Below are 24,996 nucleotides of genomic sequence, written 5' to 3'. Positions count from 1 at the left end.
CCCTTTTCTAATAAAGAAGGAAAAGGAGATGTCTTATATAGCATTAATGTAGAGTGAGCTGTTTAAAATGGGGATCAAGGCCTGACCTGTGGTGGCGCAGTGGATAAAGTGTCGACCTGGAAATGCTGAGGTCGCTGGTTCGAAACCCTGGGCTTGCCTGGTCAAGGCACATATGGGAGTTGATGCTTCCAGCTCCTCCCCCTTCTCTCTCTCTCTCTCTCTCTCTCTCTCTCCCTCTCTCTCTCCTCTCTAAAAATGAATAAAATAAAATAAAATTTTAAAAAATGGGGATCAATCCAGAACGTTGGCATAGATGAGGTTGGAGCAAGAGAGGAGAATCAGACCTCCCTTCTTTTTTATTTGGAGGAAGGAAAGAGGGAGCTCTCTGGCATCCTATCCATTCATGAGGGCTCCACCCTCATGACCTAATTACCTCCCAAAGGCTTCACATTCCAAATACCATCACCTTGGGCATTAAGTTTTCAACATATGAATTTTGGATTGATGAAAATATTCAATCTATATCAGGTGCCTTACAATAGAATACAATTATTAAATGTTGAAAAAATAATAGAGTCTAAAAATCACCATTTTCAATCATTCTTGATTTAGTGGCTACTAAGTGGAAGGGAAGGAAGGAGTTTGAGTCTACAAAATATCCTGCTCATCTTCAGAGTAGCTCCCTACAAAATATTTGTTAATTAGAAAGAGGAAAACTAACTTTACAAAAGAGAAACCTGGCAGTCATCACCTTGACCACATGATCAAAGCTAATGTTGGAACAAATCTCTGCCCGATAAGAATACCTAAAAAGAATATGATGGTCAAATGCAATGGCTGATTCTAGATTGTATCTTCAATGGGGAATATGCTTTAACTGGTACTATTAGAAAAATTGGCAAAATTTGAATAAGGACCGTAGATTAGATAATACATATTTATATCGATGTTAAATTTCCTGAAATTAATAACTGAATTGTGATTTTGTGAGAGATGTCCTTGTTAGCAGGAGATACACTCTGATGTAGTTGATAAATTTTTAATATCAGTACTTACTTATATTATACTAAAAGTAAACATAAGATTTCAAGGCAAGTTATTATTACTTAGAGGAATGACTACAGCAGTTTTTCTTTGCTCTACTTCTTCCCTTGTCTGGGGCAATGCAGCAAAGAGCCAGATGCACAGGCCTGCTTGTACAGGGGTTGGACTACAAGAGAGAAATGCCAAAATTAGGATTCTGGGAGTCTATATTGGAATAGAGCAGCTGCCCACTCTCTTCCCTTCTGAGAGAAAGCCCATTGCATGTGGTCCTAGTCCTTCAAAATCCTCTGGAATGTAAATAACTGGCTCTGGGTTTCATCTCACTTTGAAATGTTAACACATACCATTGAGGTGGTAAAATTCTCCCTATGATCTCTTATTATCTAATCACCCTTTAAAGTGTCCAAACCTGTGAAGAGTCTTTATAGGATTTTATTTAAGCCAAACTGATGAAAGTTGCCTGGAAGCAAGATTACAGATGCTTCAGAGTCACAGTTTTTCAGTTTCTTGTATACATTTGAAATTAAGGTAGGAATGTAAGGAAGATTACATGAGGGTAAAAAAAAGCAAGGTGGGGGTTGAACAGGATAAATAACAAGGTTATGTGCTTGTTTTTAAGGGTAGTTATGCCTATTTCAAAGGTATATTAACCTAGATGCACAAAAAACAATGGACAAGGGTTGTTTAAGGTAAAGATAAACTTTTAACTAAGAAAGTTATATGCCTGGAACATGACTACCCATCATGACCTGCCCACATATTATATATCTACAGTGTGTCCATAAAGTCATGATGCACTTTTGACCGGTCACAAGAAAGCAACAAAAGACGATAGAAATGTGAAATCTGCACCAAATAAAAGGAAAACTCTCCCAGTTTCATACCTATTCAGTGTAGTTTGATGTGAGCTCACACACAGATTTTATAGGGCTCCTTAGGTAGCTGTCCTGTATAGCCTCTACACACTCGTCACTGACTGATGGCCTACCAGAACTGGGTTTCTCTACCAAACTGCCAGTTTTCTTCAACTGCTTATCCCACCCAGTAATGTTATTCCTATGTGGTGGCATTTTGTTATAAACGCGCCGATATTCATGTTGCACTTTGATCATGGATTCGGATTTAGCGAGCCACAGAACACACTGAACTTTCCTCTGTACCATCCACATCTCGACTGGCATGGCCGTGGGCTGCTCCGCTGTATACACGGTGTTACATCATCATCTGTGCATGCACACATGCTGCCACATCATTCTACAGAAACTGGGAGGGTTTTCCTTTTATTTGGTGCAGATTTTACATTTCTATCGTCTTTTGTTGCTTTCCTGTGACCGGTAAAAAGTGCACCATGACTTTACGAACACACTGTATTTTACACACACACACACACACACACACACACACACACACACACAGAGAGAGAGAGAGAGAGAGAGAGAGAGAGAGAGAGAGGTGTATGATGAAAGAGAGAGAATAATAAAGTAAATGGCAAAATGTTAAGTGAGGAATCTAGATGAAGAATAGTTCTTTGTACTATTCTTGCAAGTTTACAAAATAGTTTTAATTGATTTTAGAAAGAGAGAGGCCCTGGCTGGGTAGCTTAGTGTATAAAGTGTCAACATGATGTGCCAGAAGTAGCGAGTTTGACTCCCCCATCAGTGCACTTATGAGAAGCAATCAATAAGTGCACAACTAGATGGAACTAAGTGGAATGAGTTGATGGCTTCTCTCTCTCGCTCTCCTTTCCCCTCTCTCCCTCTCTCTCAAATCAATGGATAATTAAAAAGAAAATAGAAAGCCTGGTCTGTGGTGGCTCAGTGAATAAAATGTCGACCTGGAATGCTGAGATCATCGGTTAGAATCCCTGGACTGGCATGGTCAAGGAATATACAAGCAATGAACAACTGAAGTGAAGCACTTATGAGTTGATACTTCTTGCACACACACCCCTTCTCTCTCTGTAAAATCAATAAATAAAGTCTTAAAAAAAATAAAAACAAAAAATGGAACATTCAAAACAAAAGAAATAACTGTAAAATCTGGGAAATAAAAAAATGTAGCGGCCCTGGCTGGTTGGCTCAGTGGTAGAGCGTTGGCCTGGCGTGCAGAAGTCCCGGGTTCGATTCCCGGCCAGGGCACACAGGAGAAGCGCCCATCTGCTTCTCCACCCCTCCCCCTCTCCTTCCTCTCTGTCTCTCTCTTCCCCTCCTGCAGCCAAGGCTCCATTGGAGCAAAGATGGCCCGGGCGCTGGGAATGGCTCCTTGGCCTCTGCCCCAGGCGCTAGAGTGGCTCTGGTCGCAACAGAGCGACGCCCGGAGGGGCAGAGCATCGCCCCCTGGTGGACAGAGCATCGCCCCTGATGGGCATGCCGGGTGGATCCCGGTCGGGCGCATGCGGGAGTCTGTCTGACTGTCTCTCCCTGTTTCCAGCTTCAGAAAAATACAAAAAAAAAAAAAAAAGAATGTAGCAAAATCAGCCATAATCTCTTGTGATGCATTCTTTTTTAATGTATTTTTTCCTGAGCATTTATATTATATTTCTGTATCTCTTTCAAACACATTTTTAAATGATAATAGGAATCTTAGAGGACTAAAAGCTGCAGTATAAAATACTTGCATGGTAGTTACATAATAGGGATATTTTTCCCAAGCTGCTAGTTATTCTTAGAAACCATTTATTCTGCCTCCTTGATTAAAAGGAGGTGCAGACGCCATCTGTTGTTAGTTGGACAGCTGTAACTGGAACCTGATAACCCTGTGGGTGGAGTGTGGGAGGTTAGGAGCCCTCCTCCCTGATTTCCTAACTAGTCACTGCAGTGTCTTCTATGTATGCGTGATTATGGCTTAGAACATAGGGCCCTCTGCCGGGCTATGGGCAAAATTCCATCTAAGGAATTTTCTGGAAAGAAACAAACTATGGAGACTATAGGAGGGAAAATCTGAAGACCAGAGAAAACAATTAAGTATTTATTTTTATACAATTTAAAAATTGGTTGGAAGATACAATATTTAGGTCATGAAATTAGAAAGCTCATTTTTCCTCTCCCCTTATTAGCAGCACCTGAGATGTATTGATGTGTTAAGCTTAATTTTTAAAGTTAATTACTAAAATTATGCATTTTTTATCATCACTCTGGGAAGCAAAGCTATGTAATTATCAATATTCATACCTTTATTGTCTTCAGACTCTTATTTCCCCTTTTCTTTTCTTTCTTCTTCTTTTTTTAAGTGAGAGGAGGGGAGATAGTGGGACAGACTTCGGCATGTGCCCTGACCAGGATCCACCCAGCAACCCTATCTGGAGCTAATGCTCAAATCAATCAAGCTATTTTTAGCACCTGAGGCTGATGTGCTTGGACTAACTGATCCATCCTCAGCACCAGGGGCCAAAGTTCAAAGCAACTGAGCTATGGGCCTGGGAGGAGAAGAAGGAGAATAGGAAGAGAGGGAGGGGAAGAGGGAGAAAAGGGAGAGAGGGAGGGAAAAGGAGGGAAAGAGAAGCAAATGGTCACTTTTCCTGTGTACCTTGACTGGGAATCGAACCTGGGACATCCATATGCCAGGCTGATGCTCTATCCACTGAGCAAACCGGCCAGGGCCTCTTCAGGATCTTAATTACTATTATTTTTTTAATATTAAACTTTAAGCCCTGGCCCAGTAGCTCTGTTAGTTAGAGCATCATCCCAATGCATGAAGTTTGAAGATTCAATCCCCAGTCAGACACATGTAAGACTCAATCAGTGAATGCACAAATAAGTGGAACAACAAATTGATGTCTCTCTCTCTCTTCAATAAAAATTAAAAAAAATAATCTCTAGGCATTATAACTGTTGGTGTAAACTTACTCTCTGCTACTTCCAGTTAGTTAAGATATGAACAAAAGAGAAGACTACAAAAGATTTACGTGTAATGAATTGCTTATACAGTATGTCCATTAAAGTAAAGGTACTAACTTGGAAAGATGCCATTATTTTATTGCCAAGTGAATACAAATGAATTGCAGAGCAACAAGTGTTCACTGATCTAATTTTTGTTTTAAAAAAATTATGTTGCTATAAGAATAGCAAAATGTTCAGAGCACACACAGACAATTATATTTTAGGAAGCCTAATACATCAATGTTTTTTCTCTTTAATGACATTTGATTTGACAATTACAAAAATATTTACCTTTGTTTTAATTTAATAATTTCAGGGATTTTTTTGTTAATTGAATTTATTGGGATGACATTGGTTTGCAAAACCATATAGGTTTCAAGTGTACAACTCAATAAAACACCAAATGCACACCACATCATGTGCCCTCTGTCTCCAAGGCATTTTCTTCAGTTTGTTTGTTATTGTTGTTTAACATTTAAAGCTTCTATCCAGATGGGATTTCTTTTGGTGTAAGGAGTAAACTCCCCCCCCCAATAACTACTAGATGTCCTAGAAATATTTGACAATTATGTGAATTTGTCAGGAAAATGATGAAAATGTTTTTTGTTTTGTTTTGTTTCAAGAGAGAGAGAGGCAGAAACATGGAGCTGCTCCTGCATGTGCCCTGACCGGAAAATCGAGCCGGAAACCTTCACACTCAGGGATGACACTCCAAATACTTGAGCTATCTGTTCAGAGCTTGATATTTTAAATTTATTGATTGATTTTTAGAAAGATGGAGAGAGGAGGAGAGAGAGATGGAAGGGGAAGGGAAGCATTCATTTGTTGTTCCACTCAGTTGTGCACTCTTTTTTTTTTTTTTTGTATTTTTTCCGAAGCTGGAAACAGGGAGAGACAGTCAGACAGACTCCCGCATGCGCCCGACCAGGATCCACCCGGCACGCCCACCAGGGGCGATGCTCTGCCCCTCCGCGTCGCTCTGCCGCGACCAGAGCCACTCTAGCGCCTGGGGCAGAGGCCAAGGAGCCATCCCCAGCGCCCAGGCCATCTTTGCTCCAATGGAGCCTCGGCTGGGGGAGGGGAAGTGATAGACAGGGGAAGGAGAGGGGGAGGGGTGGAGAAGCAGATGGGCGCTTCTCCTGTGTGCCCTGGCTGGGAATCAAACCCGGGACTTCTGCACGCCAGGCCGACGCTCTACCACTGAGCCAACAGGTCAGGGCCCAGTTGTGCACTCTTTGGTTGCTTCCCAGGTGTACCCTGACTGGGGATTGAACCCACAACCCTGTTGTTTCTGGACAACGCTCTTAACCAACTAAGCTAACTGGCCAGGACAGTGAGAACTTTTAATGGAAGAAAAATTTCAGAACCTTTTAAATATCTGCAGTTTTATACGTAGTGAGATGTAGAGGAAGAAAATGCCATAGAACAGGCAATTAAACTAATCACAACCAAAAATATAATCGTATCAAGACATTACTTGAATAGGGAAAAGCCACAGAACTTGGAAATTCTGATAAATGCTATTTTGGCATAAAAATCTTTAAGTTGGTAAGGCAGAAAAGGGCTTTCATTACCTTCATCTTATGTTTATAAGAGATAAGTAGTTTAAAATAACAGTATACATAAAATTTGCTCTCAGGATTTGAGCCAACAGAACATGAAGCAGTTAAATGAAATGATATGTGTTTCCTTTACCCATTTGTTGGGTGAAAATGTTGGGTAAAAAAACATTACTAAGTATACATGATTCACAAAAATGAACTCAAAACAAATTAAAGGCTTAAATTTAATACCTGAAACTGTAAAACTCCTAGAAGAAAATTTAGGAGGAAAACTCCTTAAGATTAGTCTTGGCAATGATTTCCTGGATATTGTAACTGAAAAAAATGACCTGCAGGTCATTTCCTGTAGCCATGAGAACCAATTACTGTGCATGACACAGGTGCTGGTTTGAAGGAAAGAGGTTTATGCAGATACCAGCCACTTGAGGAGTTTGGCAGACTCCTGCCCTCAAAAACTCATCTGGGTAGCTCAGATGCCTTGGCCAGATTATATAATTGGGGGAATTCAGCAGGTGGAGAACTAGGGGGAAGGCAGACATGCATTTTGTTTCTTTTGAGGGAGGAAAGTTCTTGTCTTCATGGTTCACTGGACTTCTGTTGTCCTTTCAGCCTCATGGGCAGTATGGTGGGACAGACAGACAGGAGGGGGCCTGAAGATTCATTTTTCTTGTTTTGATATTAACTCTTGATGTGTGTCAGCCAGATGTCTGTGATTCATCACCAGCATTATTGTTCTTTATTCCTGGAGAACAGGTTGTCGTCCTCTTGGCCTCAAATGCGAATCAGAACTGTAAGATTCGGCGTGGTAGGAGCAGTAGAAGGAGGAGGAGGCTGAGGTGCACGTAGTTCCCACTTATGCTTGGATGTTAACCTTGATGTTCATCAGCCAGAAGGAACAAATCTTTTAACTGTAACAACTTGGACAGAGGTGAAAGTACAGGATTGATTATACTATTGATTTGTTATAGAATACATAACTGTGATTACCAGACTAGTGATATATTTTTAAATGTTTATTTTACTGATTTTAGAGAAAAGAAGGGAGAGAATGAGAGAGAGAGAGAGAGAGAGAGAGAGGAACATCATTCTGTTCCTATATGTATCCTGACTGGGGATTGAACTGGCAACCTCTGGGCTTCAGAATGATGCCCTAACTAACCGAGCTATTCAGTCAGGGCACAGACTAGTGATATTGAATCATGGTTATATGAGCAACAAACTGGATTTAACATTTTATTTTATTAGTGTTTATTTTATTGATTTTAGAGAGAGAGGAAGGGAGTGAGAGAGGAATATTGATCTTTTCCTATATGTGCCCTGACTGGGAATCGAACCAGCAACCTTTGTGCTTTGGGATGATGCTCTAACCAACTGAGCTACCTGGTCAAGGCTAGACTTAACATTTTATAGAAATTCTCTTATAAGCTTACTTTGTTAGTACATTCTTATTTAGCTCTATTTTTTGGCTAGTCAGACTAATATCAGTAAATCAGTAGTATAGCATATTTATCCCTGGTTATAGCATGACACTAAAAGAACAAGCAAAAATAAATAATTGGGACTACATTAAATTTGAAAACTTCTGCACAGCCAAGAAAACCATCAACCAAATGGAAAGACAATCTATGACATTGGAGAAAATATTTGCAAGTCACATATCTGACAAGGGGTTGATATTCAAAATATAACAAAGAACTCATACAACTCAATAGCAAATAAAACAAACAATTCAATTAAAAAAATGAGCAGAGGGATAAATAGAGTGTTCCAAAAAAGACATACAAATGGCCAACAGGTGTATGAAAAGGTATCTCAATATCACTAATTACTAGGGAAAAGCAAACCCAAATCACAATGAAATATTACCTCACACCAGTTAGAATGGCTATAATAACAAGAGAGCCTGACCAGACAGTGGTGTAGTGGATAGAGCGTTGGCCTGGGATGCTGAGGACCCAGGTTTGAAACCCTGACATAATCAGCTTGAGCAAGGAGTTGCTGGCTTGTGCAAGGAGTCACTGGCTCAGCTGGAGACCCCCAGTCAAGGCACATATGAAAAAGCAATCAATGAACAACTGAAGTGCTGCACTACAAGTTGATACTCTTCATCTCTCTCTCTTTCTGTCTGCCTGCCTGTCTCCCTCGCTAAAAGAAACAAACAAACAAACAAAAAAGAGTAAGACAAGAGTTAAGTATTGGCGAGGGTATGGAGAAAAGGGAGACTTAGTGTACTGTTGGTAAGAATGCAGATCGGTACAACCACTATGACAGCACAGAGGGTCTTCAAAACTTAAAAATAGAACTACCATATGATTCAGCAATTCCACCTCTGGTTATTTATCCAAAGAAACTGAAATCAGGATCTGGTGGTGATATTTGCACTGCCTTGCTCATTGCCACATTATTCGCACAGCCAAGATAAAGAAATAACTAAGTGTCCTTCGCTGAATGAATGGATAAGAAGAAATGACATTATTCGGCCATGAGAAAGAAATTCTGCTATTTGCAACAATTTGGATGGACCTTGAGGACACTATGCTAAGTGAGATAAGACAGAAAAATACAAATACTGTATGATCTCATTTATGTGTGGAATCTGAAAAAAAACCTCAGAGAAACAAAGATTGGAGTGGTTGTTATCAGGGACTGAGGAGTAGGGGAAATGGAGATATATTGGTTAAAGGGTACAATTTTCCAGTTATAAGATTAACAAGTTTAAGGCTCTAACACACAGCATGGTAAATATAGCTAATAACACTGTATCATATACTTAAATGTTGCCTAGAAAGTAGATCGTAAATCAGGGGTCCCCAAACTTTTTACACAGGGGGCCAGTTCACCGTCCCTCAGACCGTTGGAGGGCCGGACTATAAAAAAACTATGAACAAATCCCTATGCACACTACACATATCTTATTTTAAAGTAAAAAAACAAAATGGGAATGAATACAATATTTAAAATAGAGAACAAGTAAACTTAAATCAACAAACTGACCAGTATTTCAATGGGAACTATGCTCCTCTCACTGACCACCAATGAAAGAGGTGCCCCTTCCGGGTGTGCGGCGGGGGGCCGGATAAATGGCCTCAGGGGGCTGCATGCAGCCCGCGGGCCATAGTTTGGGGACCCCTGTCGTAAATGTTCTCACCACAAAAAAAGAAATAACTATGTGATGAGATGGAAGTGTTAGTTAATGTTATGGTGGTAAACATTTTGCAATATATAAATGTATCAAATCAACACTTTGCACAATTGATTGTTATATAAATGGAATCATGTAGTATATGACATTTGGGTTTAGCTTTTTGTACTCAGCACAACTTCCTGGAGACTCATTCAAGGTGTATGTAGCAACATTTTGTTCCTTTTCCTTGTTGAGTAGTATTATTTCCTAGTATGGATGTAACACAATTGGTTTACCCACTCACCCACTCATCTGGGGTTTTTTTTCCCCCCGCAGTTGTTCACTATTATTACTAAAGCTGCTATAAACATTCATATCTATGTTTTTGTGTGAACATGTTTCTATTTCTCTGGTATAAACGCCCCAACAGTACAGTGGTTGAGTCATATGATAATTACATGTTTAGTTTATAAGAGACTGTCAAACTGTTTCTCAATGCTTGTACCATTTTACATTCCCACCTGCACTGTGTGAGTGACCCAATTTCTCAGCATACTTGCTAGCATTGGTATTTCTCTCTCTCTCTCTCTCTCTCTCTCTCTCTCTCTCTATATATATATATATATATATATATATATATATATATATATATATATAGGCCATTCTGATAGGTGTGTAGTGATAGCTCATTGTAGTTTTAATTTTTTATTTTCCTAATGGTTAATGATGTTAAACATCTCATCTCATGTGCTTATTTGCCATTGTATATTCTGTTCAGTAAAATGTTGCTGTTTTAACATCCTTGAAAGATAATTTCAACATATGTTTTATCTCAGTGCCAATTGTCTTTTCTCATTAAAGTTGTGAGTTCTCCTAGTTTTTGGTATGACAAGTGATTTTTTTTAAATTGTAACTAGAGCATTTTGGATACTGTATTAGACTACTTAATCTCCTTTTGAGGAGAGATTATAGTGTGAGATTTAATCTTTTTTTTCTTTTTCTAGCCAGTAGTTCTCCTGTGGAGGTGTGGCATAAGAAGGTTAAACGGTTGTGCATGTTTCAGTTCTGGCTGGGCGCTTCCATGTCAGCCCAGCAAAGGTGGAGCATTTGCCCCACACTTGATGTAGGTGGGTGGGCGGAAACTCATCTTTCCTTTTGGTCTGCTCTCATTTTCCCAGCAAAATTAGGGTACAGGCTGGCACCATTTATTTATTTATTTATTTTTATTTATTTATTTTTTTGGTATTTTTCTGAAGCTGGAAACGGGGAGAGACAGTCAGAATCCCGCATGCGCCCGACCGGGATCCACCCAGCACGCCCACCAGGGGTGATGCTCTGCCGCGACCAGAGCCACTCTAGCGCCTGGGGCAGAGGCCAAGGAGCCATCCCCAGCGCCTGGGCCATCTTTGCTCCAATGGAGCCTTGGCTGCGGGAGGGGAAGAGAGAGACAGAGAGGAAGGAGGGGGGGGTGGAGAAGCAAATGGGCGCTTCTCCTATGTGCTCTGGCCGGGAATCGAACCTGGGTCCCCCGCATGCCAGGCCGACGCTCTACCGCTGAGCCAACCGGCCAGGGCCTGGCACCATTTATTAAGCTTTGTGTGTGAGGGGGGGGGAGTGGGGATAAGCCCACCTGCCTGCTAGACCCTGCTGACACCAGAAGTGAGGGGAATTTGGAACCTGATTAGATCCAACCTCTTGCCTGGTTAGTCTGTTGACGCCAGGTAGGGTAGCTGCTCAGTTCACTTCCTCCTGCTGAGGGTTGGGGTGGAACATCAGCTCCCTGTTCTATGATGAACTGTGGGATTGGTAAAGGGGTTTATTGGTGTTTAGCTGGTATTTGCTAAAAGGTTTTCTGTTGTTAGGCCTTTTTTTCCTTCATCTTTGGCTAAGGAGAACAGGCTTTCTCCTAGCTTTTTAAAAGAGTTCTTTCTGGATAAAGCGTCGACCTGGAAATGCTGAGGTCGCCGGTTCGAAACCCTGGGCTTGCCTGGTCAAGGCACATATGGGAGTTGATGCTTCCTGCTCTTCCCCCTTCTCTCTCTCTCTCTCTTCTTTTTCAAATAAATTTTTAAAAAAACTTGTACATAAAAGAGTTCTTTCTTTTTTTTTTTCTTCTTTCATCCGTGCCTGTTGGGAGTTCTGGATTGGAGGTTTCTGGGGTCCCTTGTCCAGGATTTATGGATGGCAATAAGGAAGCTGAGGAAATTCGCTCTATTGTTTCTCAAATCCTGAGGTCCCTAAGTGCTTAGCCTTCTTTCTACTGTCCAGAGTCTTCCATTTGTTGTGGTATGTACAGGGATTGTTAGTTGTCAGAGGGTGGGCTTGGGAGGAACAAGGCGACTCCATTCCACCAGAATTTGGAGTCCTGTTACTATTTATTTTGGTGACCAGATTGTCTAGATTTGGCCCAGTGAGAACCCCTTCAAGCCTCCTCCCGTATCATTCCGATATGTCCCCACCATGCTCTGAGTTCTCCCTTGCATTCTGCCACAAGATGTTCCAAGCTCATCTTGGGCTTTCCCTGCTCTGGCCCTAAAGATAAGACATTTTCCCAAAGAGCCCTGTATCCTTTAGTCGAGAGTGGTATTTAGAAACCATGATAGGGGCTAGAAGACACCCTCTTCATCCATTTGGGGCTGCAACACTCAGCTTTCCCTGATTAAAACTGTGTGAAGGACACGGTTAGATGTACCTCTGATCATGGTAAACGTTCCTCTTGTGGCCCCTGAGGCCCCTACCAGGTTCTCCAATAACCCTGACATTGGTCCCTAAGGAGGTATGGGCTTATCTTTGAGGGTGAGTTTGCACTTTGCCAACTGCAGACTTAGCTGGAGGTTTGAGAAAGATCTAAGAGCTGCGCCCTGGCCGGTTGGCTCAGCGGTAGAGCGTCGGCCTGGCGTGCAGGGGACCCAGGTTCGATTCCCGCCAGGGCACATAGGAGAAGCGCCCATTTGCTTCTCCACCCCCCTCCCCTCCTCCCTCTCTGTCTCTCTCTTCCCCTCCTGCAGCCAAGGCTCCATTGGAGCAAAGATGGCCCGGGCACTGGGGATGGCTCCTTGGCCTCTGCCCCAGGCGCTAGAGTGGCTCTGGTTGGGGCAGAGCGACGCCCTGGAGGGGCAGAGCATCGCCTCCTGGTGGGCAGAGTGTTGTCCCTGGTGGGCGTGCCGGGTGGATCCTGGTCGGGCGCATGTGGGAGTCTGTCTGACTGTCTCTCCCCGTTTCCAGCTTCAGAAAAATACAAAAAAATAAGTAAAAGTAAAAGTAAGAGCTGAACCAATGAACTCAGCTTGCTCAGGGCAAGGATAAGTTACTTGAAGAACAAGGAAACTGTTCCCATGATTGGTGCCTTTCTGGTTTGCCCTGTCAGAACTTGCATTCTGTCAAGTCACTGCCAGGTGTTGGGCCCTCAGGGGCTTGACTTGGAACAGCTGAGAACCTTACCCTGGAAACTGTTCCCACCATAGGCACCATGTAGCCTCTCCAGCATCTCCCCCTCTCTCGGCTCCTACGCCATCCTTCTCTTCCAGCCTCTCAGGTCTTCTTCAGCATCTCTGCTGACTGTTTACGTCCCACCCCACTCCCTCCTTTTCAGGTCTTCCCATGACCTCCCAGATTCCCCACTCTTTCAAGTCTGTGGGCACCTGTCATTGGTGCCACTTGGGCTACAAAGACAGCCTGGGAGGGCTTTTTGGCACTTGTGCCCTAGGCAACTGGGGCAGGGCTGCTGGAATGGTGAGTTGGTCCTTATCCTGTAGTTAGTAAATGGAGAGGATCGAGGGCTTACTAAGTGCTAGTCACTGTATAGGCAGCAGATCCATGTCCTGTCTAAGACCTCTTGAGGTCTCATAATTATCTAGGCTTTGTTTTTTTTAAGCTTTATTAAAGTACAACTGATATATTTTAAAATCCACTTATTTAATGTATACATCTTGATGAGTTTGGACATATGCATATATCCATGATACCATCACCACAAGCAAGATACTAAACATATCTATCACCTCTAAAAATTTCCTTGTGATCTGGTGTGTGGGTGTGTGTTTCTTTTCTTTTCTTTTCTTTTTTTGTATTTTTCCAAAGCTGGAAACGGGGAGAGACAGTCAGACAGACTCCCGCATGCGCCCGACCGGGATCCACCCGGCACGCCCACCAGGGGGCGACGCTCTGCCCCTCCGGGGCCTAGCTCTGGCGCGACCAGAGCCACTCTAGCGCCTGGGGCAGAGGCCAAGGAGCCATTCCCAGCGCCCGGGCCATCTTTGCTCCAATGGAGCCTTGGCTCCGGGAGGGGAAGAGAGAGACAGAGAGGAAGGAGAGGGGGAGGGGTGGAGAAGCAGATGGGCGCTTCTCCTGTGTGCCCTGGACGGAAATCGAACCTGGGACCCCCCGCACGCCAGGCCGACGCTCTACCACTGAGCCAACCGGCAGGGCTGTTTCTTTTTTTTTTTTTTCTTTTTTTTTTTTTTTTTTTTTTCATTTTTCTGAAGCTGGAAACAGGGAGAGACAGTCAGACAGACTCCCGCATGCGCCCGACCGGGATCCACCCGGCACGCCCACCAGGGGCGACGCTCTGCCCACCAGGGGGCGATGCTCTGCCCATCCTGGGCGTCGCCATGTTGCGACCAGAGCCACTCTGGCGCCTGAGGCAGAGGCCACAGAGCCATCCCCAGCGCCCGGGCCATCTTTGCTCCAATGGAGCCTTGGCTGCGGGAGGGGAAGAGAGAGACAGAGAAGAAAGCGCGGCGGAGGGGTGGAGAAGCAAATGGGTGCTTCTCCTGTGTGCCCTGGCCGGGAATCAAACCCGGGTCCTCCGCACGCTAGGCCGACGCTCTACCGCTGAGCCAACCGGCCAGGGCCAGGGCTGTTTCTTTTGGTGATAAGAACACTTGACATGAGATATATCCTCTTAATATATTTAAAGTGTACAATACCTAATTGTTAACTACATAGAGTAAATATTGTTAACTATATATTGGTACTATGTTGTAAGAAAGATCTATAGAAATTACTCATCTTGCATAACTAAAACTTTATACTTACTGAGCAACAATTCCCCAATTCCCCCTCCCTCAGCCCCTAGCGACCACCATTCTATTCTTTGCTTCTGTGATTATTTTAGATACGTTATATAAGTGTAGTTATGCAGTGTTTGTGCTTCTGTGACTGGCTTATTTCACCCAGCTTAATGTCCTCTAGGTTCACCTATGTTGTTGCAAATAGCAGGATTTCCTTCTTTTTATGACTGACTAATATTCTTGTATGCACCACATTTTTGTTATCCATTCTTCTGACAGTGGGTGTTTGGTTTGTTTCTGAATCTTGGCTATTGTGAATAATGCTGCAGTGAACATGGGAGTACAGATATCTCTTTAGATCTTGATTTCAATTCTTTTGGTTAAAGACCCAGAAGTGGGATTGCTGGATCATATGGTAGTCTTATTTTTAATTTTTTGAGGAACCTATGTAGTGTTTTCCATAGTGGCTGCACTAATTTACATTCCCACCAACAGCATGCAAGTGTTCCAATTTTTCCACATTCTCGCCAACACTTCTTTTTTTCCCCTCCCTCCTTCCCTCCTCTTTCTTTTTCTTTTTCCTTTTTTTTTTTTAGGGTAAAGCACTAATGCAGTTAGCCACTACCACAAATTATGCAGTTGAGTTTTCCACATTTGGGAAAATCATAGGTATCAACATATCCAGAGTGCTATAGATAAGCCTTGCCCTGGGAAAACCACCTTCACAATCATATCTCCCCTGCCAGGTAAGTATGCCAACACACACACACACACACACACACACACACACACACGTCATTCTAACAGTTGTGAGGTGATATGTCATTATGGTATTGATGTGCATTTCCCAGATGATTAATGATGTTGAGCATCTTTTCCTATACCTGGTTTCCATTTGTATATATTTTTTATAAAAATATCTATTCAAGTCCTTTGTCTATTTTTTAATTGGGTTGCATGTTTTTTCTTTTGCTATTGAATTGTAGGAGATTTTTGTATGTTTTGGACATTAACCTTTATCACATACATGGTTTGCAAATATCTTCTCCAGTTCTATATGTTACCTTTCATTCTATTGATTGTTTCTTTTGCTGTGCAGAAGCTTTATTATTTGATGTACCTCCACTTCCCTTTACCTGTTTTTGGTTTTGTCTCCTGTACTTTTGATGTCAAATCTTAGAAATCATTGCAAAACCAATGTCAAAAAGCTTTTCTCTTATGTTTTCTTCCAAGAGTTATACAGTTTCAGGTTTTATGTTTAAGTCTCTAATCCATTTTAAAATGATTTTTGTGTATGGTGTAAGATAAGAACTCAATTTTATTCATTTGCTTGTGACCATTATTTCAAATGAGGAGATGGGCTCAAGGCTTTGGCCAAAGTCCTGCAGTTCCTGGCAAAGCCTGGAGCAGGAGAGATGCACACGAGGCACTCTAGGTGTGCCAAGATACAGCAAATGGTTCTTGTAGGCTAGTGGGGAAGGGAGGGGGAGAACAAGAAGGAGTAAAGCACAGGCCAAGGTCACCCAGGCCTCTTTATCACCAGCAAAGTCAATGTGACACCACATCGTTCATCCCTCGATCTTCCTGGGCAGCCCATGACAAAAGCCTTGAGAAATCTTGGAGCTGCCAGAGCTGACATAGCAGCTGTTTTTCTGCATCCCTCCCCCTTTTTTACTCTTTTACTAAATATGTCTTAATCCCTGAAGTTCAAGTATTTCTGCAAGTATTTAAACTTTATGTAAATGATTTTAATGTATGTGTTTGTATACACTGTGCCTTATTTCTGTCAACATATCCGAGAAATTATTCCTTTTTTTGGTTTCAGTGCAAAAAACTTTTAACATTCTGTAGATTGTATTATTTATTTTGAAAATGAGCTTTTGATTAACAAACATTTAAAAATTGAATGTAGAAGCAAAGATTCTTTCCTATGTGGTTTGTGTGTTTGTATCTACATGTGCTACCGAAGCAAGAAAGCACTGTGTGTTTGTATCTAATTTAAGGAATTCTTTTCTACCCTAAGTTTATAAAACTATTCCCTTGCCATTTCTACTATAATTTTTAAAGTTTCGGGGTTCACATTTAGTAAAAAACTTTCTCTACAACTGATTTATATGTAAAATGTGAAGGTGGGATATGATCATATTTTGCTTTCCTAGGAATACCTTGATTGTCCCAGCTATTTATTAAAATGCCTGTCCTACCCTGACCTGTGGTGGCGCAGTGGATAAAGCGTCGACCTGGAAATGCTGAGGTCACCGGTTCGAAACCCTGGGCTTGCCTGGTCAAGGCACATATGGGAGTTGATGCTTCCTGCTCCTCCCCCCTTCTCTCTCTCTGTCTCTCCTCTCTCTCTCTCTCTCTCTCTCTCTGTCTGTCTCTCCCTCTCCTCTCTAAAATGAATAAATAAAAAAAATTTAAAAAATTTATAAATAAAAAATAAAATAAAATAAAATAAAATAAAATGCCTGTCCTTTCCTCACTGATCTTCTGTCCACCTCTGTCACAAGTCAAATGCATGTAGAGAGTTCTGTTTCTGGAAACTCTTCTTTATTTGGAATGTTTGTATTTCCTTTCAAAAATATCATACCGCCTTGCTTACTACATGTTTATAACAAATCTTGAAATCTTGTGGGAAGTTTCTTCATTCTTTTTTTTTTTTGTATTTTTCTGAAGCTGGAAACGGGGAGAGACAGTCAGACAGACTCCTGCATGCGCCTGACTGGGATCCACCCGGCACGCCCACCAGGGGCGACGCTCTGCCCACCAGGGGGCGATGCTCTGCCCCTCCGGGGAATCGCTCTGCCGCGACCAGAGCCACTCTAGCGCCAGGGGCAGAGGCCAAGGAGGCATCCCCAGCGCCCGGGGCCATCTTTGCTCCAATGGAGCCTTGGCTGCGGGAGGGGAAGAGAGAGACAAAGAGGAAGGAGGGGGGGCGGGGGTGGAGAAGCAAATGGGCGCTTCTCCTATGTGCCCTGGCCGGGAATCGAACCCGGGTCCCCCGCACGCCAGGCCGACGCTCTACCACTGAGCCAACCGGCCAGGGCCTCTTCATTCTTTTTAAAGACTGTCTTAGGCATATAAATATAAATTTTAAAGCCGGCTTGTAAAAGTTCCTCAGTAAACCTTTTTCAAGATTTTGCTTGTAATTGCAGTGAATTTAAGACTGATTTGGTGAGACTCAACATCTTATTGATACTGAGTCTTTCTGTAGATGAATGTGGAGTACCTCCACACTTATTCGAGTCTCCTTCTCTGGCTTTCCATAAACTATTACAATTTGGCCATAAAATTTGACTCTGGAGACAACTGCATGAGTCACATCTTGGCTCAGCTCAGGTGTTTGATTTGACCATGAAAAGTTGCTTAACCTTTCCTTGCTGCAGCACACTCACCTGCAGATTGGAGATAATGGCATTGCTTATTTCACAAGACTACTTTGATGATTAATTACATAATGTACTTGGAAACAGTAATCATGATCATTATTTTTACAATTCTTCCCAGTTTTACTTATAAATCATTAATTTTTTACTGCTATTGTAGCTTCTATATATTTTTAAATAGAGCAGTTTTAGGTTCAAAGTAAAATGAGGAAAAAGAACAGAGTTCTCATTTATCTCCTGTCACCTCACATATGCACACAGCCTCCTTGACTATCAACATCCCTCAGTAGAGTGGTACACGTTACTATCAATAAACCTTCATTGACACGTCATTATCACCCAAAGTCCATAGTTCATGTTGTACATTCTATGGGCTTTGATAAATGTATAATGGCATGTATCCACTGTTATAGTATCATACAGAATAGTTTCACTGCCCTAAAAATCCTCTGTGCTCTGTCTTTTCATCCCTACCTTTCCCAACCTTGGCAATCACAGATCATTTTACTGTCTCCATAGCTTGTCTTTGTCCAGAATGCCATATAGTTGAAAACCTTCAGTATGGGGTCTTTATAGATTGACTTCTTTCACTTAGTAATAAGCATTTAAATTTCCACCATGTTTCTTCATGGCTGGATAGCTCATTTCTTTCTTTCTTTCTTTTTCTTTTTTTTTTAAATAGTTTAATAATACTCCATTGTCTGGATGTACCACAGTTTATCCATTCACTTACTAAATGGCATCTTAGTTGCTTTAGTTTTTACAATCATGAATAAAGCTGTTTTAAACATTCATGAACATGTTTCTGTGTGGATATAACTTTTCAGCTTATTTGGACAAATACTAAGACCTCAGTTACTGAATTATATGGTAAAAGTATTCTTAGTTTTGTAAGAAATTGAATAACTGTCTTCCACAAACAACTCTTTATTACTTTTTCATAGATAAAGCCCCTGACCTTTAAGAAAGCTTTAAGGAAATATATACGTGTGTGCGTGCATGTGTGTCTTGTTTCTTTCTTTAAAAAAATGAAAAGACAGGCCTGACCTTTGGTGGCGCAGTGGATCAAGCCTCAACCTGGAACACTGAGGTCTCCGGTTCAAAATCTTGGGCTTGTCCGGTCAAGGAACATATGGGAGTTGATGCTTCCTGATCCTCCCTTCTTCCCTCCCTCTCTGTGTCTCTCTTCTCTAAAATGAATAAATAAAAATAATTTTTAAAAAATGAAAAGACAAAATGTTTCCTACTACATCTAAGAAAGAAAAAGTCAAAGTCAGTATCTTTTGTTTTTATAGCAAGAGGGAGAGAGAGAGAGGGAGAGAGAGAGCAGAGGCGAGAAATGAGAAGCATCAACTCATAGTTGCAACACTTTAGTTGTTCATTGATTGCTTCTCATACATGCCTTGACTGAGGAGGGGGGTAATCCAGCTGACTAGTAATCCTTGCTCACACCAGCAACCTTGGGTTCAAACCAGAGACTTTGGGCTCAAGCCAGTGACCATGGGGTCATGTTTATGATCCCGCAATCAAGCCAGCGACCCCGCGCTCAGCGGCCTTGGGGTATTGAACCTGGGTCCTCAGAGTCGCAGGTCAACACTCTATCCACTGTGTCAGCACCTGGTCAGGCTTTCTTTTTCTTTTCTTTCCTCCCTCCCTCCCTCCCTTTTTTCCTTCCCTCTTTCCTTCCCTCCTTCCTTTTTTTATTTTTTTTATTATTTATTTATTTATTTATTTATTTATTTATTTTGACAGAGAAGCAGGGAGAGAGAAACAGGAATACTGAGCTGCTTCTTTATGTGCAGGGAATAGAACCAATAACCTCCACGCTCCAGGACAATGCTTTAACCAACCAAGCTATCTAGCAGGGCTAGTATTGTTATGCATATATTTTGCTTGAGCTAAAAGGCATAGAAAAACAGACAACTTGTACTCATTAAATTTCTAAGAAATATAGGCCCTGGCTGGTTGGCTCAGTGGTAGAGCGTCGGCCTGGGGTGCAGGAGTCCCGGGTTCGATTCCCAGCCAGGGCACACAGGAGAAGCGCCCATCTGCTTCTCCACCCCTCCCCCTCTCCTTCCTCTCTGTCTCTCTCTTCCCCTCCCACATGCCGGGTGGATCCTGGTCGGTCGGGCACATGCGGGAGTCTGTCTGACTGCCTCCCTGTTTCCAACTTCAGAAAAATACAAAATATATATATATCAAAAAAATATATATATATATAAAATAAATATTTTTTAAAAAATTCTAAGAAATATGGGGTTAAAAAGTGAAATCTTTGTATAAGCCCTAAGTTTGTACAGAGAAACCAGATTTGCTTTTCTCCAAAAAGTGAAAGGACTATACAGAAATCACATAGTGCCTTTTCACAAGAATATAACTCAAGCTTTGCAAAAGCTTCAGATTCCATGGAAGCTCTTAAAATGCCAGTTCATGGAACAGGCACTTTTTTCTTCCTCCCCTACCCATTTCTGTGGTAGTTTTCATGCATTTCTGGCCAGATGTCACAGACAAAGGACAAGATGTTATCCTGGACTTCATCGTCATTCTGCCAGAAGTAGGTCTGGAGGATGGTCATTTCCTGGGTGTCCTTCAGTGCTGCAGCTGCCATGGGATCCCAGAGCCACAGCTTCCTTGGCCTTGAACTCCTTCTGCCTTTGCAGGTGGTGCTGTTCAGTTTCAGCCTGAGCCTCTTCTTTGGCCTGCTTCAGTCTCTGGTTCTCCCACTTGTAAGACTCCGACACCTTCCAGGCAGCCCGCTTCTCGGCGGCCTGCAACAGTTGCTGGATGCCCTGTGACTTGACTGGCCATGGTCGTGGTGACTCCAAAACCGAGGTGAACGGCCTCAATCATGGTGCTATTTTTTTAACTATATTTTCTAAATATTATTGCTAGTGTAGAGAAATGCAATGGATTTGGGTATATCTAGCTTATATTGCAGCAGCTTTGCTGAAAAAAAAAATTTTTTTTTTTGTATTTTTCCGAAGCTAGAAACGGGGAGAGACAGTCAGACAGACTCCCGCATGCGCCCGACCGGGATCCACCCGGCACGCCCACCAGGGGGCGACGCTCTGCCCACCAGGGGGCGATGCTCTGCCCCTCCGGGGCGTCGCTCTGCCGCGACCAGAGCCACTCTAGCGCCTGGTGCAGAGGCCAAGGAGCCATCCCCAGCGCCCGGGCCATCTTTGCTCCAATGGAGCCTTGGCTGCGGCAGGGGAAGAGAGAGACAGAGAGGAAGGAGAGGGGGAGGGGTGGAGAAGCAAATGGGCGCTTCTCCTGTGTGCCCTGGCCGGGAATCAAACCCGGGACTTCTGCACACCAGGGTGACGCTCTACCACTGAGCCAACCGGCCAGGGCCCTGAAATTTTTTATTTCTAATTCTTTGTAGCATTTCTTGGGTTTTCTGCATAGACAATGATATTTTCTGATATATGACAGTACTCTTCTTCTTTCCCTATTCTTACACCTGTCATATCTCCCTTTTAGTCCTGCCCTAGTTAAGACTTCCAGTAGAATATTGGATAGAAGCAGGTGATAATGGTTACCCACTTGTCTGTCAGTTTCTTGTTACTCATTTTTCCTTTTATCTTCAATTTTTCTTGTGGTATCACTATTCTTCTTCACCATTTAGAAGGTAGTTTAGTGATAATATAAATAAACTTGCCCTGAGTTTATTTTCTAAAATGTTTTTATTTTGCCTGCTTTTTAAATTGGATATGCACATCTTTTTATTTAGGAATTAAATTTAATGAGGTGACCTTGGTCAATAGGAACACATAGGTTTTAAGTATATATTTCCATATCATGGAACTATTCATTGCAATGTGTGCCCAGTAATTTGACTTAAAGTCAAATTGCTTTCTCTCACTGTATATTTGACCCCCTTTACTCCCTTGCCCTCACCCCCTTCCCTCTGGGAATGACTTCACTTTTGTCTATGTCAATGAGTCTCAGTTTTATATCCCACCTTTGTGTGAAATTGTACAGTTAGATTTTTCTGATTTACTTATTTCACTTAGTATAATGTTCTCAAGGTCTATCCATATTGTCATAAATGGCAATATGTCATTATTTCTTATGGCTGAGTAGTATTCCATTGTATATATGTACCACATCTTCTTTATCCAATCCTCTATAGAGGGACACTTTGGTTGTTTCCATGTCTTGGCCACTGTTAACAATGCTGTGATTAACATGGGGGTGCAGGTGTCTTTATGTACCAATGTTTTGGAGTTTGGGGAGTAAATACCCAGTAGAGGGATTGCTGGGTCATATTCTAGTTCTATTCTTAATTTTTTGAAGTACCACCATACTGTCTTCCATAATGGCTGTACCAGTTTACATTCTTACCAGCAGTGAATGAGGGATACTTTTTCTCCACAACTGCTCCAACACTTGTTCTTACTTTTCTGGTTTTTTTTTTTTTTTTTTTTTTTTTTTTTTTTTTTTTTTTTTTTTGTGTGTGTGTGTGTGTGTGTGTGTGTGATAGAGATGGAGAGAGAGACAGAGAGAGTGACAGACAGGGACAGACAGACAGGAAGGGAGAGGGATGAGAAGCATCAATTCTTCGTTGTGGCATCTTAGTTGCTCATTGATTGCTTTTCTCTTATGTGCCTTGACTGGGGGCCACAGTAGAGCAAGTGACCCCTTGCTCAAGCCAGCGACCTTGAGCTTCAAGCCAGTGACCTTTGGAACTCAAGCCAGTAACCACGGGGTCATGTCTAAGATCCCACACTCAAGCTAATGAGCCCATGCTCAAGCCAGATGAGCCCATGCTCAAGCCAGTGACCTCAGGGTTTCAAACCTGGGTCCTCTGCATGCTAGTCCGATGCTCTATCCACTGTGCCACTGCCTGGTCAGGTTGTATATATTTTTTTAATCACTTCTTTTATTTCTTCTTTGACCCAGTCATTTTTTGGAAGTATGGTATTTAATTTTCACATTTTTGTTGGGTTCCTTACTTCTTTTTTGCAATTGAATTCTAATTTCAGAGCATTATGGTCACAGAATATGCTAGGTATAATTTCAATCTTCTTGAATTTGTTGAGGCTAGTTTTGTGGCCCAACATATGATTTATGTTTGAGAATGTTTCATATGTACTGGAGAAGAATATATAATCTGATCTTTTGGGGTGAATTGTCCTGTAAATGTCTATTTGGTCTAGTGTGGTGTTTAAAGCCAATATTTCTTTATTGATTCTCTGTTTGGATGATCTGTCTAGAGCTATCAATGGAGTATCAAGATCCTAAACTATAGGATCTTAATGTTTTTTGTCTGTTTCTTTTTTTCAGTTCTGTTAGTAGTTGTTTTATATGTTTTGGTGCTCCCTGATTCAGTGCATATATAATGAGAAGTGTTATGTCTTCTTGATCTAGTGTCCTCTTTCTCATTATAAAATGTTCATCTTTGTCTCTTGTTACCTTTGTTGTGTTGAAATCAGTATCGGCAGATATAAGTATGGTGTCATCTGGTTTTCTTTGTATATTATTCGCTTGGAGAATTGTTTTCCACCCTTTCACTTTGAGTCTTCTTTTGTCTTTGTAGCTTAGATGTATCTCCCTCTTTCTTTCTTTCTTTCTTTCTTTCTTTCTTTCTTTCTTTCTTTCTTTCTTTCTTTCTTTCTTTCTCAGATCAATAAATAAAACTCTCAAGTTTCTCTCTTCTTCCCTCTGTATCATCTCTAGATGCATGTCTTTGATGTCACTTATTCTTTCCTCTATCTGGCCAGTTCTATTAGCTATGCCTCTTAGTTCATTCTTCAATTCAGTTATGGAGTTCTTCATTTCCAGAATTTCTGTTTGGTTCTTTTTTAGTTTCAAACTCTTTAGTGAAGTACTCATTAGTGCATTAGTACTTCACTTTTTTGAGTACATTAAATTGTCCTTCAGTGTTTTCTTGCATCTCTTTGAGTATTTTCAGAACTTCAATTTTGAATTTTCTGTAGTTTATTTATTTTATTTTATCTTATTTTTCTGAAGTGAGAAGTGGGAGGAGGCAGGCAGACAGATTACCGCATGCACCTGACCAGGATCCACCCGACATACCCACTGAGGGGTGATGCTCTGCCCATTTGGGGCTTGCTCTGCTGTAACCAGAGTCATTCTAGTGCAGCGGGTCTCAACCTGTGGGTCGCGACCCCGGCGGGGGTTGAACGACCAAAACACGGGGGAGGGGGATCGCGACCCACAGGTTGAGAACCGCTGTTCTAGTGCCTGAGGTGGAGGCCATGGAGCCATCCTCAGTGCCTGGGCCAACTTTGCTCCATTGGGAGCCTTGGCTGCGGGAGGGGAAGAGAGAGACAGAGAGAAAGGAGAGGGGAAGGGTGGAGAAGCAGTTGGGTGCTTCTCCTGTATGCCCTGGCTGGGAATCAAACCCCAGACTTCCACACGCTGGGCCAATGTTCTACTATTGAGCCAACTGGCCAGGGCGAATTCTCTGTAGTTTATATCCCAAATTTCTGTGTGATTAAGATCACTTTCTGGATATTTTAATTTTCTTTCTGAACTGTGTCTCTTTCTTAGTTATTTATGGTATTCAGTGAACTCCTCTGTCTAATAAGAATTTGTGAGTGGCTCTTTCTTAGGTTTTCTACTATTTTCCAGTAGGTGGCACTGGATTACAAGTTTTTTTTTTTAAAGTAGTGTAGCAGAGGGCTGAAACTCTTAGGCGGAATCAGCCCCGAGAAACTGCGCCACTGCATATTTATTGAGTTCTAAAAGCCACAGCTCAGCAGATAAAAGTAGAAAGCTACAAAAGTCTTTTTTCTCATCCATAAACCATCCCTAATCTTGCACGTCTACTGTTTCCTTCATGATCAAGGACACGAGAAGAGTCAGAGTCTCAGAGCTTATCAATCATAAAGGACATCTGGTTCTTGAAGGCATTCCTCCAAGAATCCTGTGTACTTGCATTCAAGTAACCCCAGGCCAGTCTCCTGTTATGGTTAACACACTCCAAGATCTCCTGTCTCCAAGTAACCCCTGCTCTGAAGT

General features: G+C 42.1%; 2 non-coding genes across 2 annotated transcripts; one reads left to right on the top strand and one right to left on the bottom strand.

Moving 5' to 3' along the window:
- Positions 1-15,213: 15,213 nt before the first annotated feature.
- On the bottom strand, positions 15,214-15,374 carry LOC136317889 (U1 spliceosomal RNA). Its single transcript, XR_010727907.1, has one exon. It is a non-coding gene; the product is annotated as a U1 spliceosomal RNA (small nuclear RNA).
- A 4,586-nt stretch (positions 15,375-19,960) lies between these two features.
- On the top strand, positions 19,961-20,036 carry TRNAP-GGG (transfer RNA proline (anticodon GGG)). Its single transcript has one exon. It is a non-coding gene; the product is annotated as a tRNA-Pro (tRNA).
- The last annotated feature ends 4,960 nt before the right edge of the window (positions 20,037-24,996 follow it).

Source organism: Saccopteryx bilineata, chromosome X, assembly GCF_036850765.1.
Source record: "Saccopteryx bilineata isolate mSacBil1 chromosome X, mSacBil1_pri_phased_curated, whole genome shotgun sequence".
In the NCBI taxonomy this organism is placed as follows: domain Eukaryota; kingdom Metazoa; phylum Chordata; class Mammalia; order Chiroptera; family Emballonuridae; genus Saccopteryx; species Saccopteryx bilineata.
This window is presented reverse-complemented; position numbering and strand designations above follow the sequence as displayed.